This window comes from Pteronotus mesoamericanus, unplaced genomic scaffold (assembly GCF_021234165.1).
Source record: "Pteronotus mesoamericanus isolate MK-2021 breed Mesoamerican mustached bat unplaced genomic scaffold, CSHL_Meso_final contig_25, whole genome shotgun sequence".
Lineage (NCBI taxonomy): Eukaryota > Metazoa > Chordata > Mammalia > Chiroptera > Mormoopidae > Pteronotus > Pteronotus mesoamericanus.
In genome coordinates this window covers 12763306-12773246 of record NW_026555105.1, presented here as the reverse complement: position 1 = coordinate 12773246, position 9941 = coordinate 12763306, and positions in this window count along the sequence as shown.

The following is a 9941-nucleotide window of genomic DNA, read 5'->3' as shown; positions in this document are numbered from 1 at the left end:
TGGTGGGGAGAAGGCAGAGACAAATGCATTTGAAAAAAATAAATAAATTAATTAAGAAAAAAAGAGAGGGGAAGGGAGGGAGAAAGAGAGGGAAGAAACATCAATGTGTGGTTGCATCTCGTGCACCCCCCTCCCTGCCAGGGACCTGGCCCCGCAACCCAGGCATGTGCTCTGACTGGGAACTGGACCAGTGACCCTTTGGTTCACAGGCCTGCACTCAATCCACTGAGCCACGCCAGCCAGGGCTCCTTTCTGTTTTCAAATGAATTGATTCCTGTTATCCATAGTTATTCCTCTTGTCCTCTCTTGCTGGGATTTCTTGGCTGTGTTGGCTCCCTGTTCTGCCCCCCACTCCAGGTGGGCTCGGTCTCCGTTGGCAACAGTGAGCGTGGGAAGAACTTCTGAGCAGGAGTCTTCTTTGCGTGTTTTATCTTAGCATTCGCATCTTCGGTGCACGGTCACATCCGCCACATCAATGGCAGAGCAGCCAGGGCGGTCAGTGTGCCTGTGAATGTTTATCTGCGTTGACTGCCGAGGGTCTGTGGGAAGAAGTCAGCCTGTAATGCCCCCAAAGTTTTGAAACCTATGAACTGGGTTTCATACATTTACAAAATCTGAAATCCTCTAATTTCCTCCCTCCGTGCAGATCCCTTTTTGTATCTCCCATAGGGAAGGTTTCTAGCCTGGAATCGTGTTAGGCAGCCACCTCTTGTGGTTTCTCCAATCATGCTGTTTTAAAATGGGATCTGTGGTCCTAGGCAACCTTGTTTGGTACCTGCGGGATAGATAATAATGAGAAAACTACAAATCCTACAGCAGTAATACTTGTACAAATGTGCAGGGAAGCATGAGGAAGAATGTTCCTTGTAGCAATATCTGTAATATCCAAACAACAGAAACGTCAATCAACAGCGGACTTGTTAAATACATATGATTATACCAGCAAAAATGAACATGACGTAATCATTGAGAGAAGCCTATATATACTAATGTGGAAAGTTACCATTTATGGTTAAGTGAAAATCATAAATTTTATGTAAAGTATGAAAATATGATTCTATTTCAGTTAAAAAAAGATTATTATATACATATATAGGGGGAACCCAAAAAACCCTAGCATTTATTATAAAAAATTGTGCATGTATTCTTACATGTTTAAAATTAAGCCACCTTCAAAGCACTATTTGAGCAATACACCTATTGAGATGTTTTTTTCCACTGCTCAAAACAGTTTTTGAACTCGTCAATTTTGATGTCTTTTAGTGCTTCTGCCAGTTTTTGTTTCACCTCTTCCACATCAGTAAAATGTTTCCCTCTGAGGGCTTTTGTCATCCCAGGAAACAAAAAAAAAGTCAGTAAGGGCGAGATCAGGTGAATAGGGAGGGCGGGGCATGGGGGTCATGCCAGTTTTGGTCAAAAACTGCTGAACACTCAGTGTGGTGTGGGCAGGTACGCTCATAAATCATGCATCAGGGACTGGGCAAATGTGTTGAAAGAGTTTTCAAAAAAAAAAAAAATTCATTGAAGCTAACGCAGCCTCTCACAACAACTCCTGCTGGTGCACTGATACAGATGGGTTCCTAGAGCACCCACCTGATGAGGGAAGCTTGTACTAAAAGGGACTCGCCCTCTGGAAGCTAATTCCAGTTTTTTTGGGGTGCCCCTTGTATACTCTTGCTTGCAGCCTAGAAATATTTTGAAGGAATACGCAAACTGCAACATTAGTTAAGGGAGGTGGAGGTGTGGTAGGGGGTTGATTTACAGAAAACAGAGGACTTTCTCATCTAAGTCGCACATTAGTGAATGTTTACTTTTTCATTCACAAAAATAATATGCTACTTTTATAATCAGAAAAAAAGTTTTAGATGTTTGTCTTTTGGGATGTAGCCAGAGCTATTATTGGTGGAAAATTCATTACCTCTAATACTAAAATTACTAAACAGAAAGAATGAAAACAACTTCTAGATACATAAATAAAATATAACAAGTAGGTTTCCACACTAGTTTAGGAATAAATGTGAATAAATAAGAAGTAATAAAAGAGCAGAATTAGATGTACAAGGACAAATTAAAAGGACACAGGTTAGTTTTAACAGCAACTGGAGCCAGCAACATAAAATGGTAAAGAAATCTGGCATCTATATCTAGTTTTATGCTTCTGTGGAAAAGTATTGTTTGCAAAACACTTGAAAGCAGCAATCAGGTCTTAGAATTTATGGAGCACATTGTCTAGCACAAATTTAGTTTTGATTTCTTCAAGTGTAGTTTGTTTCTTGGTAATTTTGGCTGTCTTTTTTTTTTTTTTGTCTGTGTCAAATTTTCTGTTAGGTTTTTATTATTAGATTCCATTGTATTGTGTTTGAAAAATGTTCTGTGTTTCTATTTTTGTGAATTTACTAAGGTTTTCTTTAGAGTTAACTTCTATAAATGCTCCATGGCTACCTAAAAGAATATACTTTTTTTTGGAGGGAGTAGAGTTTCAAACTTATCTATTTGATTTATATTATCAATTTTATTAATCGGGTTCTCTATAGTCCTGCTTATTTTTAGTTCCCTTAACTTGTTATAGGCTAAACACTCTCTCTAAGAGGTTTTCCTTGTATTTACAATAGTTTTTGTATTACATATTTTAATGACACATGCTCCTTAGTCCTTAAAGGTTCAAGGTGTCTGCATTTTCACTGTGGAATAAAACTCTCATTATAATTAGTTCCATTCTTCCAGTTTAATATTCTTTTACTTTGAATAAAATTTTGATCTTATCAAGAACATTGGGTTTTCATATAACAGCTTTATTGAGATTTAATTCATGTACCATACGATCCACCAAATTAGAGTATACGGTTTGATGGGTTTTGGTATATTTGGATTGTGTAACCATCACCACATTCAATTTTAGAATGTTTTCATTACTCTCCAAACAAACCCTGTACCCTAATTAGGAGTCACTCTTTGTTTTCTGAGCCTTATGCTATCACTAATCTACTTTGTCTCTGTAGATTTGCTGATTCTGGGAATTTTATATAAATGGAATGATACAGATGTGGTCTTTTGTGATTGGCTTCTTCTACTTAGTATGTTTTCAAGGTTCATTCATGTTGTCCCAATAAGGAACAGTACTTTATTCCATTTTACTGCCAAACAATATTTCATTGCCCTTTAGTTTGGTTTATTTCCACTTTTGGACTATTATAAATACTCCTGCTAGAGTAGCGGTCCCCAACCTTTTTGGTTCCAGGGGCCAGTTCTGTGAACGACAGTTTTTCCACAGACCAGGGTAGGGGATCTTTTCAGGATGATTCAAGCCCATTACATTTACTGTGCACTTTATTTCTGTAATTATTACATTGTAATACATAATGAAATAATTATACAACTCACCATAATGCAGAATCAGCGGTAGCCCCGAGATTGTTTACCTTCAACTAGATGTCCCATCGGGGGGTGACGGGAGACAGTGACAGCCGAAGTGTGTGGCTTACGCCCAGCCTACTCTGTAATCTCGTTTTCGTTGCTGTCACTGCAGAAAACCCAGATTCACAAATATGGGATGTTGGAAATGGAAGCAGGCTTTTCGGTGCTTTTGTCGCAGCCTCAGGGTATTCCTTCTTGACTTTAATCCCGAATGTCTGGAGGTACGAAGTGGTCTCAAGCGTACTTTTTAATATGTTTTTTTCATTTATTTTTTAAAATTTATAAATCATGTTTATTCTATTACAGTTGTCTCAATTTTTTCCCCTTTCCCCCCCTCCACCCATCCCACCCCCCACTCCCACAATCAATTCTCTCTCTGTTGTCCATGTCCATGGGTCATTCATACATGTTCTTTGTCTAATCCCTCCCCCTTCTTTCCACCATTGTCCTCTTTCCCCCTCCCCTCTGGTCACCTTCAATCTGCTCCATGTTTCCATGCCTATGGTTTATTTTGTTCATTAGTTTATTTTGTTGAATAGAGTCCACTTATAGGTGAGATCATATGGTAAATGTTTTTCATCAACTGGCTTATTTCACTTAGTTTAATATCCTCTACTTCCACCCATGTTATCGCAAAAGGTAGGAGTTCCATCTCTCTCTCTTTCTTTCTTTCTTAAATGCAGATTGATTTTATTTATTTTTTTAATCAAAGTTAATTATAAAATATTTAAAAAAAATTTAAAACCATTATAAAGTCTCAGCAATTCAACATGACAGCAGCACAGAAATAATCAAGTAGATCAATGAAATCTAAAGAACATTCTAGAGACAAACGTATATACCTGATTAATACTTTTAAGGCTGCCATCATTTGCGATCTCAGGCAGTTGGTCCTCTTCTAGCAAGGACAAAGCTGATTCACCTGGCTTGTTCTCAAATGGGACGCGGATCCGTTCCTTCCCGGTTTTGGGGATCTTCTGTGGTGGGGAAGTAATGCTCCAACTCTTTTGAAAGCTGACATAGAGGATCATGCACCAGCTGGGAGAAAGAAGGCCCTGGCTCAGCCTCTTTCAAAATCTCTGCTAATGCTTGAAACATGTCAAAAGTCCCAATGTTTATCTGTCACCCCCATAATTCCAGTTTGGCTGTGAATGCAGCCACTTTATCTGCCAACTTGAACACAGTTGTCATACTCCCCTGAAGTGACAGATTGAGTTCGTTTAGCAGGTTGAATATGTCCCACAAGTAAGGAAATTTTGTGACCCATTCTGTGTCGCTGACATGTACTGCCAGTGGTGACTGTTTTTCTAAAAGAAATCCCTGCAGCGGTTCTCGTAACTTAAAAAGTCTGGCCAGTGATCTGCCTTTAGAAAGCCTTCTCACTTCTGTGTATAATGTGTGCGTTCCACATCCATCTCCTTGCAGAGCTGCATGAATAGACGTTGAGTTAAGGGCATGTACTTTGATGTGGTTGATAATTTTAATCGCATCCTGCAAATGTTGTTAAGTTTAGGTGACATTTTTTGGCTCGTCAGCATTTCTCTATGGATGACGTATTGTGTAGACTCATATTCGTAAGTGATCTCTTTGACCCGGATGGTGAAACCAAAAAGCCCTCCAGTTATGGCAGCTGCTCTGGCCTGTTGCATATACTGACACCAAATAACTGATTCAGTTTTCCTGATATGTAACCATTCAAAGACTTGAATAGTTCTGCAACTGTGGTGTTGGTTGGCAACGAAAGTGCACATAATATATCCTCATGCACAGCTTCCTGAAAAATACAGCGCAAAAACAAGCATTGTGGCCTTGTTGTCAACATTGGTAGACTTCTCAACCTGGATTGCGTACCACGGTGACTTGTTAATCCTAACAACTGTGCCTTAATATCCTCTGCTATTTTATCAGTTCGTCTAGCTCTGGTGCTAGCTGAAAGAGGAGTATGTGCCACCTTTTGACAAATGTCCTTAGCATCAGGCAAGATCAACTCTTCACTCATAGTAAAGGACTTCTTAGGTTTAGCAATGCGGCTCGCCACTAAGAATGATGCTCTCAGTGCAGACACATTTGAAGAAGTGATGGCCTTCAATAATTGCTTCTGTTCTTCGTGTTTGCATTTTTTGTTTTTTGTTTTAATAACTCCAAAGGCTTGTCTTTCAATGTAGGGTGCTTGGTCTCCATGAGGCGGAGAGGTTTTGAAGGTTTCGTGGCTTCTTTGCATACCTGGTTGCCACATATTATACAAAGTGGGCTTGGAGAATGTGAATCACCTCTTGCAATGCACCCGCAATTTAAGTAGGACTCTTGGTATTTTTTTTTTAAATGCAGCTTTCTTTTTGTTGGCAGTGTTAGTGTCTTCTGCTGTCTCATCATTGGGTCTTTTTCCACATTTTCAAAGAAGCTGTCCAGCAACATTTGTTTTTTACTCATTTTGGCTAGGGTTAGCATGTGGGCTTACCAGAACCGTGACTGAGACAAGTGCATCGTGCAGGAAAGAGGTGTGGATGGAAGTGGTAAATAAAATAATGGGCGGGCCACACACAGACTAAAATAAGTGTTGGATTCTGACTTAAAGCCGGCCACCAGATGCAGCTGAACAGTTGAAGTACATCAACTCACTTGCCACTATAAAGCCTGCCACCAGATGCAGCTTAATTGCCACTTGCCACTCACTGATTGAGTTTTGATATGAGTTTGTAAGCAGTTGATTTATGATGCAGTCAAACTTCTCTGCTAATGATAGTGTGTACTTGTAGCTGCTCGCCAGTGGTAGCATCACCGCCTCAGCTCCACCTCAGACCCTCAGGCATTAGGTTCTCTTTGGGAGCACGCAGCCTAGATCCCTCGCATGTGCAGTTCACAGTAGGATTCACGTTCCTATGAGAATCTGCTGCCGCCACTGATCTGACAGGAGGCAGAGCTCAGGCGATGATGTGAGTGCTGGGGAGCGGCTGAAAGTTCAGATGAAGCCTCACTAGCCTGTCCATCGCTTACCTCCTGCTGTGAGACCTGGTTCCTAACTGTCCATGGCCCGGGGGCTAGGGACCCCTGCGCTAGAACATCCATGTGCAAGTTTTTACATGGACATATGTTTTCATTTCTCTTGGATGCATACCTAAGAATGGAATTGCTAGGTCATAGGGTAACTTCTTTTTCTTTTGATGGAGTTCAATTTTTTTTTTTTTTTTACTTCTTTGTTAACAGTCTTCTGTTTGTATGAATAATGGTAATCTTTCGTCTCTAACACATGTTGAAAATGTTTTTCTAGGTTTATTTATGGGTCACACAGAAGACTTCCTTTTTTTCTATAGTACAATCTGCCAGTCTTTCCTGTTTGGCTTCTCTTCTTGACTTGATGTTTGAAAAAATACCTTCAGCATCCTGAAATTATAAAATTGTTCACTTAGATGTCCTCATGGTATTCTTCTGCATACCCTTTTTATGTTTCCACCTGTGATTGGCCTGGATTCTGTTTTGGTGTAAGGAGTGAGATAGGCATCCAGCTCTATCTTCTCCCCCGCCCCCCCTCCCCGAAGGACTAGTTAGTTGGAGAGATCCAGGGAGGATGGTTTCCTTCACCTTTTCCTGCATCTTGGTCATGTGATGGCTGCGGCTTCAGCTCATTTCTGGGTGCTCCTTCCTGCATCCTGGGACCTGAGGACCCACCCAGGTGCAGACTGACATGCTCTAGAAGCTGTCCCTCCCCCAGCTCCCTGCTTGGGTAGAAGACTCTGTGAACCCTCTAGCGCACTTGGGGTTCATTGAGCAAGTGCCAAGGCGGCCATCAGCATCCTGCTTCCTCTCCATTTGCATCAAGATGAGGTGAGGCTAGGGGTCACTTGTATTTCATTGGGTAATTTTCAGAGAGTTGTCAGCACCCTGCTTTCAATTTCCTTTTCATATCAGTTTTTTTTTTTCGTGCCTCTTGCAATGCTGCAGATCCCAGGATCCTCTTCTTCCCCCCGCATCCTTCCTGACCTCCAGCAAGGCTCACACAGCCTGATGGCACCACCTCCCTGCCTCAGACCACAGGGGCATTATACTCTTCAATACAGTCAGTTGGGTGACGCCCAAGAGGGGAAGTGACTTACCCACGGCCACATGGAAGTGTGTGGCAGAGCCAGGAATACAGTTTAGGTGTTTAAACCCCTGTCAGAGCCGGGACAAACAGATGGGTGCCTTAAATCCTAAATCAAGGGTTTCTTCTACCATGTTATACATCTTTGTGGTCATGAGCACACATCCTAGAACAAGAGCGGCTGGGTTCATAGCCAAGTACTGCTGCTCACCAGCTGCATTGAACTTACATTACTTCTCTTTCCTGAGCTTCATTTCCTTATCTGTCAAATCAGGACAAAAGAGCGTCATCTCACAGTGTTGACTGAGGAAGATGGCAGAAACTATGTGTGAGGCCCTAGAACACTGCCTGCCCATGACGTGTTAGCTGATTTTATTATGTGGTTCTGGACATAATGCACACAGCACTGTGAGCTCCTGTCTTCCTCCTGCCCGTTGCTATGAAGTTTTGATGGTTCAGAGTTCCCTAATTAAAAATCAACAGTTGTACAACTTTGAATACCCACAAAACAAACAAACAAACAAACAAACAAACAGCAACAACAACAGACTCTGGCTATTCCTCATGCCCATCTGGAAATACTGGGAACAAGAGATGTGGATCAGCGCTGTTTCTTTGACTACAAATTGCAAAGGCCAGGAGAACTCAGGAACAGATCCAGTCAACACCACTCCTTGCTCAATCCTGAATGCTGAGAACGGAAATGGGTTGAAAGCCCTCAAGCACGTACTCAGATAATCTCCCAAATTGGTTTGCAGTCTCAATTCTAGATAACAGAGTTTGGGCAGGAGAGTAAGTACCTTTCCAGGGATGGTTTGGGGGAAGGTATGTCTTTACGGATTAGAGGTGTCTCTGTGTTCTCTTTTGCACACACTTGACTTCTTGACTGTTTAATAATCAATTCTCCAACACTTCCTATTGGCTTCCTTTCATTTGTAAGTGTTCCTAAATCAGTGCGTGAATATATAATTTCTACCTTAAAGAGCTGAATCTGTCACAGTCCATATTAATGTCACACTGACAGTGATACAGAGTCCATGCTTCTCACTGTAGAGTAAGGCATCTCAGGGAGAAGGCGCGGGGCCTCGTGGTAGTTACAGGGCAATTCCAAGGCAGGAAGCGGGCGTCCCCCAGCCTGGCAGGAGCCGGTGGGGATTGTGCAGGAGAGCCTGCCCCAGCCTGGACCTGGAGGTGCCTCTTGTAAATGATGGGGGCTGGCATTCTCTTGCCAGTGTGTTGTGATTGTGTAAAGTCTAATACATACTACGAGTCCCTAAGTGAAGATGCTGTGAAGAGGTGTGGTGTGAGCTGGAGGCTGGAAAGGCATGTGGGATGCAGTTTGTGCACAAATAAATAGAAAAGTTGGTAAAAGGGAAATGACACAAGAAAGAGTAAAACCCATGGCAAGTAGGAAGCCAAGGTTCTAGAAACTAGGCTAGGGGGCTATTTTCAAGTGGGGTCGGGGTACTCGGATGATGAGCTCAGAGGCAGCCTGGGTCAAGGATGCTGACTTAGGAAGCTCTTTTTTTTTTTTTTTAAGATTTTATTTATTTATTTTTACAGAGATGGGGAGAGATAGAGAAAGAGAGGGAGAGAAACATCAATGCAAGAGAGAAACATTAAGCGGTTGACTCTCATAAGGGCCCTTATGATGGGGCAAGGACCAGCAACCCAGACCTGTGTCCTGACTGGGAATCAAACTGGTGACATTTTGCTTTGTGGGACAACACCCAACCAACTGAGCCACACCAATCAAGGCAGGAAGCTCTGCGTTTCTCTCTTCTTCAAGCCCAGAAGGGATTGGGTTCAGGTTCAATCAAGGATCAGAGCAGGTTCTTAACTTAGGGTCCACTGAGGGGCTTAGGTAGAATTCTGGGAGTCTATGAACTTAAATGGGAAAATATTATATTTTTAGTTTCATTAACATCTAATTGAAATTTGCCATTCCCTTCCATTATTGAACGTAGGCAACAGACTGTAGTAGTGTTTGCAGTACCTGTGACTTTGTTGCCAATAAAAATCACCATTACTTTCATTTTCTTTCCTATTGCAGCATTACAGATATCTCAGACAGCACCCCTGCTCATCACTACTATGAAATTGTGGAAGTTATTAAACCCTTTGATAGGTCTCATTGTTTTATGCATTCATAAAGAAGCACATATATTTCTATATCACACTGAAAGAATTTTGATAACTGTTTTATTATCTTTGGTCTCCTTTGTAGTCCATTGTGTTTTATTTTATGCATTTAAAAATCTTCTGAGAAGCAATTTATAGGCTTCAACAAATTGCCAAAGGAGCCTTTGGGCAAAAAAGTCAAGAAACTCTGGGTGAGATGGTGTGGGAGGGGAGAGATCGCTGGGAAGACTCTCACCCTGTGAGCCTAGGGGAAGGGTTTGGTCAAAGAGAAAACTAGAGGGTATTCTGGGAGGTGCTAGGACCCATG